This window comes from Leucoraja erinacea, chromosome 20 (assembly GCF_028641065.1).
Source record: "Leucoraja erinacea ecotype New England chromosome 20, Leri_hhj_1, whole genome shotgun sequence".
Lineage (NCBI taxonomy): Eukaryota > Metazoa > Chordata > Chondrichthyes > Rajiformes > Rajidae > Leucoraja > Leucoraja erinaceus.
This window is the reverse complement of record NC_073396.1, coordinates 17,307,238-17,317,198: the sequence shown is the minus strand read 5'-3', so window position 1 is coordinate 17,317,198 and position 9,961 is coordinate 17,307,238.

Below are 9,961 nucleotides of genomic sequence, written 5' to 3'. Positions count from 1 at the left end.
TAATCTCGTCTGCCTTCATGTGATCCAAATACCTTCATTCCCTGCATATCTATGTGTGTAAAAAGTAAAAGCCTCTTGAAAGTTGCAATTGTATCTGCTTCCACCAGCACTGGCAACACATTCCCAGCACCCACCACTTTCTGTATCAAATATTTCCCCCATTCATCTTCTTTAAACTTTATCCTCTAACCTTAAAGTTGGGTCCTTTATAGTCTTGGACATTTCCACCCTAGAAAAAAGCTTCTAACTGTCTATCCTATCTATATCTCTTAATTTTATATACTTCTCTCAGGCCTCCCTTCATTCTCCAATGGTCGAGAGAAAACGATCCGAGTTTGTCCAACCTCTTCTTTTAGGTAAACTCTAATCTAATCCAGGCAGCATTCTGGTAAATTGTCAAAAGCTTTGTCCTTCAGCCAACACCGACAAGAAGCTGACTGGCTGGCTCAATTCATCTACTGCCCAATTCATTCATTTCAGGGGCCTCAATGCAGGGATGCTGATTTTTTTTTCTCTATAAAACTAAAGATTTCTTAAGTTGTGTAAGAGGCTGGCTTAGAGTAATGTACTATCAGTATACATCAATAAAGGCAACAAAATTAATACTAAAGATTTATTTTCCAATTATTTTGAAGACATTGACAGAAGATGAATAGTTGTTCAATTGATGAATTCTGGGACGACCTCCTGCAACTCTGCAACAAATGCGCGCACTGTGGGCCAAACTGGAACAGCGCATGCAAGTCCTCCTGTGGTTTGTACCATTTCACTACCTGTTTCTGCAGCCCGTAAGCACATGGAACCGATTTGAATAGAAACTTGGTGGAAATTTTGTATTTTTGTTTCAGTTACAGACCAGAAAAATAACTTGTTTCAATTCTCAAACAGACTAGAATAGATTTCCAATCAATTACTTGGCCACAATCATCATATCCCATTAATTTTTTTAAATCTCACTGAATTAATAGAATTTATATTGTTTAATTTAGAGATACAACGCGGAAACAGGCCCAGATGCTACTTCTTCCCCAAAAACAATTGTAATTTATCCTTACACTTCTGTGCACCTCCTCCCACCCCACACCAAAAAAAATCAAAGCACCTAATTTCAGTTTGTCCCAATTACTTTCTGGACATCAAGTCTTTTAGGCTGAGAAACTCAGACAACCCTTGTGATAGGTATGAATTCATTCAGATTTTTACGGTTGCAGTAATATTTTCCTGCAGATATGTCTCTGAAGCAAAGTTCTACCTGGTCTCAAAAACCTCTGTTGTTGTACTAGTACCTACTCATTTTATCTTCATGTGTGGCTCCAATGACCAGTTTTGTGTTTAGTCAAACTGTCTAAAAACCTTTGCTTTTCCAATTAAAAAAAACTATTCCTCAGGCCGAAGATGATCACTTTCTACTTACACCAAGGTGGATTTTATTTGGCTGCAAGGGTCACCTAAAACTTAATGAATTCAGTTCACTTTCAATGGGATGAAGATTCCTTCTGGTTATGGCCCAGGCTTTATTTATCCCTTTACTTTTTTGTTAATTATGATTGTGTTTATTCCAGTGATTAGACATTGTTGAGCTGTCTTGCTTGGTATTTACTTTGGCAAACTAAGTGGCTTGATTCTTACAATGGTGATTGTCCCTTTATCACAGAGATTTGGAAATGCAATAACGCTGCTGGATCTTATTGGGACAAACTCGTACGCAAGTGTATCACGTGTGCAGATGTGTGCGGCCAACACCCTCAACAATGCTCAGAAATTTGCAACGGTGAGCAATTTATGAGTTATTCTTATCATTTTCTGTGAAACCACCAAGCCCAATGAGGTCCATAATTTTAAGCAAAATGCAAAATACTGGAGTAACTCAGCAGCATCTCTGGAGGGAGTTTCGGGTCGGGAGCTTTCTTCAGACGAGAGAAGCAGTCTGTAGAGTCCCATGACCTATCCATTCTCTCCAGAAATGCTGCCTGACCTGCTGAGTTCCGGTGGGCGGCGCGGCTCTGGCCAGCAGCGGCCTCTGCAGTCTGTCCGCGTTTTATTATTTTCTGTCTGTGTTTTAATGTAGTTTTTGTTATTTTTTGTTGGGGTGTGTGTGTGGGGGGGGTGGGGGTCGGGTGGGAGGGGGGGGGAAACTTTTTTAATTTCTCCCTGCACTGGAGACCCGACCTTTTCTCGTCGGGTTTCCGTTGTCGTTGGGGCCACAACGAGGAGCGGCCTCCAACAGGAAGAAGCCGGGGACTCTGGTGCCGACTCACCGCACCGTCGCGGAGCTGGCCGAGACCGGAGCGGGTGGAGCGGTGGAGGAGCGCTGCTGCTGCTGCTGCCGCTGATGCTGCTGCTGCTGCTGCTGCTGCTGCTGCTGATGCTGCTGCTGCTGCTGCCGATTCGGAGGCTGCTACTGCGGGTCTGCGGACGGCGGCACCGGGAGCCCGCGGATCCCTGGAGGGAGACCGCTTTTCGGGGCTCCTGCAACGGCGAATTCTCCCGCCCGTGTTGCGGGGTTGAAGAGCTCCTGGAGCGGGGCCTGACACCACTGCCCCACGCGGCTGGAACGGCCGCGGGACTTTGCGAGCGCACACCGGGGGCTCCAACAACAAGACCCGGTGTGCGACCTCGCACCACCCGGCGTGGCTTTAATGGCCGCGGGACAATCGCCATCGCCAGCCGGGGGCTTTGACTTTGACTCTGACATCGGGGGGGGGGGGGGGAGAGTGCAGTGGAGAGATAAGTTTTTTTGGCCTTCCATCACAGCTATGTGATGGATGTTTATGTAAAATGTAATTATGTTGTGTCTGGGGTCTATTTGTGTGTAATGTATGGCTGCAGAAACGGCATTTCGTTTGGACCTCCAGGGGTCCAAATGACAATTAAATTGACTCTTGACTCTTGACTCTTGAGTTACTCTAACACGTTGTGTTTTACATCCCTACAATCCCCAGTATATACATGATTATGTTAGTCATCATAGGACCATGCATAACTGATGCCAACCCTGAGTACAATGATATAGTGCAAGTCAATTTTTTTTTAAATCCAGCAGAATAACCATGTTTATGTAAATTATTACACTTAAGGGACAAATGTGAACATGGATTATCATGATTCTTTCTGATTAATCCCCTTGTTTCTTTAGAGCTGGGCCACAAAACAGCAGGCACACAACTCTGCTAGGCATCACTCTGGGCTCAATTTCATTTGTGTGTAGGGTCCTGGGCTGGGGAACATACGTCCTTCAAAGCCACAAATAACAGCCTTGGTTACTAAAAATAGTAAACCTCTCTTCCTGCTATCTGCAGCCTTTGATGCTCTTGACTGTACTATCCTTTGATGTGTGCCATTACATTAAATATCCACTCACAGCACAGACAGTGGTGGCAGCGTGATGTGGCTACCAGGCTAATTACCAGGCCAGAGAGGAAAAAATACGGTGAACCTCAATGGATCAAGGAACACATGTGGAAGGAGAAACATAGTTAATGTTCCAGGTTGAAGGAACTCAGTCAGAACTGAAAAACATTAATGTAATGGCAAGGACTAAGGGAATAGCAATCAGACTAATGCCAGGGATCCAAATAACAGACGACATGTGTAGGAAAGAACTGCAGATGCTGGTTTACACTGAAGATTGACACAAAAGTGGAACTCAGTGGAACAGGCAGCATCTCTGGAGAGAAGGAATGAGTGACGTTTTGGGTCGAGAAGGGTTTATCTTTCAAATAACAGAGCTGCTTGATTAATTTACTGTGCTTTTGTATGTAATTTATTGTGCCTTTGTATGCAATTTATTCTGTGTAATGTCTTGTCTTTTATCTGGACCTTGCGTATGTAATAAAAAGTAAGCTAAGTTACTAGGTTAAGGACTGCCATTAGAGAGAAAAGAAACAAATGAACAAGTTAAATCTATGTAAATTCAGAGCCGTTGCTGAAACCCGAGACCAAACAAAGAATGTTATAAAAGTCCTGCGGATCGCACCGTGTCTGTGGGGAAAGAAAGCAATTAATATTATAGATGGGTAACCTTGCAGCAGAACTGACCAATTCTGATTAAAAACAAGAAAAGTAAGCTGCCCAAATGTATTGACTTTGCAGCGAATCATGAAGGGCTGCAGCATTCACAGAGCCATACCTTGCAGACAATAACCGATTCTTCCATCACTATCCTTTCCTCATAACAGATTTGCCAATAGCCTTGCACTCTTCAACAGCCAATGCAGTATCATGGCAATAAGTCAAACATGGGCAAAGAGTAACACTTGGAAGAACTGCTAATAAAGCAGTATGTACTGTAGTTGGGGGACATCAATGAGAACACCCACTAATCCAGCTCCTGAAGGTAACCACCAGACTAAGTCTGCAGCAGTTACTGAGAAAAACCAAATCAAGTGTTTAATTGTCAAGTATACTAACAATGGAATAATGAAATTCTTAGCTTTGCAGCTTAGCAGGCCCATAAATGCAGTAACATATAGATATTATATAGTAAACAAAGATACAATAAATTAAGAATCAAAATACTAGTGCAACCGGGTTATTGATAGGGGACGATCAGCCATGATCACAATGAATGGCGGTGCTGGCTCGAAGGGCCGAATGACCTCCTCCTGCACCAATTTTCTATGTTAACCTCCTGATATCAACATTCAGCTCCTTGGTCTTGCTAATGTTCACAAGTTCAAGTAGAATTAAGCCATTCAGCCCATTGAATTCATTCCATCATTCACTCGTGCCTAATCTCTGCTTCCCAATCCCATTTTCCTGCCTTCTTCCCATAACCCTTGACACCCGTTCTAATCAAGAATTTGTCCATCTCTGCCTTAAAAGTATCCACTGACTTGGCCTCCACAGACCTCTGTGGCAATGAGTTCCACAGATTAACTACCCTCTGACTAAAGAAGTTCCTCCTAACCTCCTTTCTAAAAGAGTGGCCTTTAATTCTGAGGCTATGATTTCTGGTCCTAGACTCTTCCACTGGTGGAAACATCCTTTCCACATCCCCTATCTACGCCTTTCATTACTTTGTAAGTTTCAATGAGGTTGAGAGCAACATTGTTGTTATGGACTCTGACTCTTCGTTACCCGTTATTTGTCCAACAATAATGGCATCATTGGCATTGGAGCCATTTTCAACACAATATGGGTTGCGCAGGGGACTGAGCACACAGCCTTGCTCAGGTTCTCCTGTGTTGATGATTATTGAGGAGGAAGTGTTTCCAATTCTGCCATGATGAAGTCCAAGATCCAATCACATGGGGATGAGCAGAGACCCAGATCTCCCAGTTTGATAATAGGTTTGGTGGAGACGATAGTGTTGAATGCCAAGTTGCAGTCGATGACGACACCCTTCTTGTTATCCAAGTGATAACAAGCACTTTATACTGTTTTAACTGTTTTTTAAAATCTTGTTTCTCTAGGTGTCTAAATTTTTAGCTAGTTAAGTTATTACATCGGATGGAAGTTGCATTCCAAATCTCGTTGTACCTCTGTGCAATGACAATAAGATATTATTATTATTATTATTATTATTATCCATTTCAGAGTGGCGAGCCCGTGAGCTCACATCCCCTGTTGATTTGTTATGGTGGTGGGAGAATTGTAGTAGGTCCAGGACCTTACTAAGGTGGGTTTTGATGTGTGTCATAACCAGCCTCTCAAGGCACTTTATTGCCACGAATGTTAGTGCCACTGATCATCAATAATCATCAACACAGGAGAACCTGAGCAAGGTAATGATCGGTAATCATTGAGGCATGCTGCCTTATTCTTCTTATACACGGGTACTATTGATATTCTTTTAATGCAGGTAGAAACCTCGGACCTTATTAATGAGAAGTTTGAAGAAGTCCATGTAAATTCCAGCTGTTGATCCATGCAGGTTTTAAGAACACAACCAATTACACGATCAGGGCCAGGAGCTTTCCGAAGATTCACCCACATGAAAGATCGTCTGACGGTAGACCCAAATGCTGGAGTAACTCAGCGGGACAGGCAGTATCTCTGGAGAAAAGGAATGGGTGACATTTCGGGTTGAGACCCTTCTTCAGACGGATCTTCTGACATCCGACTTCTGACATCGGACTTGGTGACTGAGATTACAATGTCACTGGGGACTATGGTACCCAGAGAGGTTCACAGATGTAGCAAGCACAGAAACCATGAAGCTCATCTCGGAGTGATGCAAGTAGTCACTTGAGTTACTACTTTGTTTGCCCTTTAGGAAATTATGGCATTCAAGCCCTGCCGCAACTGCTGAATCCCTGTTTCACCCTCCAGTTTAGACTGAGAATGTCTATTTGTTTTTCTGATGCCATTGCCACGGTCATACCTAGACTTCCTACATGACCTTGTATCGACAGACATAAATATCCGAGATGTGATCCTCTTTAGATTGCGGTCCTGCTGGTTTATCCAAAGCTTCTGGTTCGGAAACACTCAGATGGTCTTGGTGGAAACACACTCCTCCACATAGTTCTTCATGAAGAATTGGTAACAAATGTGGCATATTATTTCAGGCCTGTTGCCATGTCCTTAAATATCATCCAGTCAACTGGCTCCAAGCAGAGCCATTCCACTGCCACTACTGAACAGTTTTATGTAATCCTTATCGCTGGAGTTGCCCTCCTTAGTCACTGCCTATAATCAAGGAGGAGTACAGCCAGGAGCTCTAATTTTCCAATGTAAGGGCGAGGGATGGTGTGATAGGCATTTTTGATGGTGAAGTAGCAGTTGTCGACAGTATTTGATCCTCTGGTGCTGCAGGACACATGCTGGTGTTAGTTAGGAAGTGACTTCAAGCTGGACTTGAAGGCCTCCGCTACGATGGGATGCATTTGCTATTTATTGATTGCATTGTGCAGCTTCTCCTGGGGCGAGATGTAGACCAGCTGCATCACAAGACCTCGTGCTGATCAACAAAAGCAGTCAAACTATGTGTTCCTATAGCCAATGGGTCAGATCAAAACTACTGCAGCCCTACTATATCCTGTCATGAATGGTGGTGGACAATTACCCAGTTAGCAGGAGGAGGGAGCACTAAGAACATCCCCATCGTCAACTATAGTGGAACCCAGCATGTGAGTGCAGGCGACAAGGCTGAAACATACAGAAACATCTTCTGCAAGAGCGACAAGTGGATAATCCATCTCGGCTTCCTCCTGAGATTTCACCATCACGGAAGCTAGACTACAGACAATTCAATTTGCTCCATATAAATATTTTAAAAAACAGCTAATAGCATCAGATACACCAAATGCCGTGGGACCAGACAACATTGCAGAGGTAGTTCTGAAGATCTGTGTCCAGAACTAACTGTACCTCTAGACAACTGTTCCAGTAGCTGCAATGGTGGCATCTACCCGACAATGTGGAAAATTCCCCAGAATTATCCTGTTCACAAAAATTAACAGGACAAATGCAATCTGGCTAATTGCAGCCCAATCAATCGACTCTCAATCATCAGCTAGGTGACGGAATCTGTTGTCATCAGTGCTTTGGACTTTGGCAGGACAACTTTGCTCCAGGGCTCCCCATGGCATTGGATTATACATTGATCAGAGCTGAATTTCAGAAGTAAAATGAAAGTGACAGGTCTTGATATCAAATCACATTTGATGTCACAAGGAGTGGCAACAAAGTGACATTGTAAAACAGGAATCAAAGTTTGTTGGAGGTGAATCAGCCCAATCCCAGTACATTACAACAGGAGTTCCTCAGGATGGTGCCCTGGTCCTAATTATATTCAACTGCTGCATCAATTACCTTATTTCCATCATAAGGTCACATGATTTGCAACTCTTCAGCAAATGGTGCATCCAATGCTTGTCGGTAGCACGATAACATTCAATATATGCTGGTAAATGGTCAGTAACATTTGCCCCACAAAGTAATTGGCAACAAACATATCCAACAAGGGAGTCTAACCACCATTACCATCAATGGTCCTCCTTGTTAACTAGAAGCTTCACTGGACCACCCACGTAAATACACCAGTTCAAAGAGCAGGTCAGAGACTGTAATCCTGACAGCAACTGACTCGCATCCAGACACCCCCCAAGGATTTTCCATGATCTGCAGGGCACAAGTCAGGAGTGTGATGGTGACTTTTCCACTTGTGTAAATGTAATTCTAACAATCATAGAATCAGTCTAAAGGGTCCCAACCCAAGACATCAACTATTCATGTTCTCCAGAGATGATGCCTGACCCAGTTACTCCAGCAGTTTGTGTCTTTAATTAGAGTACAGGCACTCTCAGTCCTCCTCATCCACATCGACCTTGATGCCTATTTACACTAATGTCATTTGCCTGTATTAGGTCCATATCGATCTCCACCCTTCCTATCTAAGTAACTGTCCAAATGCCTCTTAAACATCGTAATTACGTCTGCTTCTATCCACCAGTTCATTCCACATACCCTATATGTGGAAAAACACACCCCTCAGATCTCCTTTGAATTTCTCCCATCAAACCTGTGCCCTCTACTTGAGGACTCCCCTACTATGTGAAATTGATTCTATCTGTGCCCCTTCTTATGATACAAATTTCCATTATGTTACTCCTCAGGCTCCTATATTCCAGTGAGAATAAACACTAGCTTTCCAATATATCCTTATAACTACAGCCTTGCATTCCAGCAAACATCCCAGTTAATGCCTTCTGTGCACTCTCAGCCGCTACCATGTATCTCTAACACCGCGACGCCCTGTGTCTCCCTTTCAAGGGAGATGCTAAAAATGCATTTCGTTGTCTCTGTACTGTACACTGACAATGACAATAAATTGAATCATTTTCATCATTTCATTTTAACTCCCAAAATGCTTATCACCATCGTGGATGGTAAAATATTAGATTTAATATGGAGGAATACTTGATGGTTGGCATGGATACGGTTGGGAAAAGGGTTAATTTCTGTGCTGTATAACTATTGTTACCCCGGCAATCTCTGTTAATAGAAAACATGGGTTTGGGAGGTGGTTTCAGAACATGCTAGATAGAAACTGCAGTGCATTTTGTAGATAGATGGTTCACACTGCAGTCACTGTAGGTGGTGAAATAAATGAATGTCTAGGAAGGCTTGCGAGGCACCACGCGTGGGCAATATTCTTTGAAGGGTGATTTGTTGGTGCTGCACTCATTCAGGCAGGCAGAGAATATTCTACCACACTTGTTCCTTGTAGATGGTAGAAAGGCCTTGTGGTTTCAGTAATTAGTCAATCACCCAACCTCTGAGCTGCTCTCATTGCCTCAATATTTATGTGCACCAACAAATCACCCACAAAAAGTTTTGGGCCCATGCCACTTATATCTTTATAGCTTGGAATGCATCTTCACAGGAGAACTGCTACCCTAATAATAGAGACCTTCCTTTGCTGTATTCATGCAAAGCAGACGCATTGGAGTGATGTATGTCATCAATTCTGCTTCCTTTGCTTAGATCCTGGCGTGGTTTTCTCTTTGAAGACATAAAACCACAAGAACAATTCACAAAAGTTACATGAGGGTAACAAGGGCAAAGGTAGGATCACTCAAGGATAGTTATGCCTGGAGTCAGATGTTGAAGAACAAACACTTTGCATTGGTAGATAAAAGTGCTGGAGAAACTCACTGATGTCTGAAGAAGGGTTTCAGCCCAAAACGTTGCCTATTTCCTTCGCTCCATAGATGCTGCTGCACCCACTGAATTTCTCCAGCACTTTTGTCCACCTTCGATTTTCCAGCATCTGCAGTTCCTTCTTAAATACTTTGCATATGTTTTTCCAATGATAGGCTCATGGAAGATCGTGAGATGAGCATGGGATATACTTTTTGCTCAGGCAGTTGAGATCAAAAAGTAAATAATGTTTGATCTCTTAAAGCATTAAGGTGGATATATCCTCAGGACCTGAAGAGATCTATCCCAGGTTAATAAGAAGCAAGAGAGGGGCCTTGACAAAGATCTTTGTATCCTTTCTAACCACAGGCAA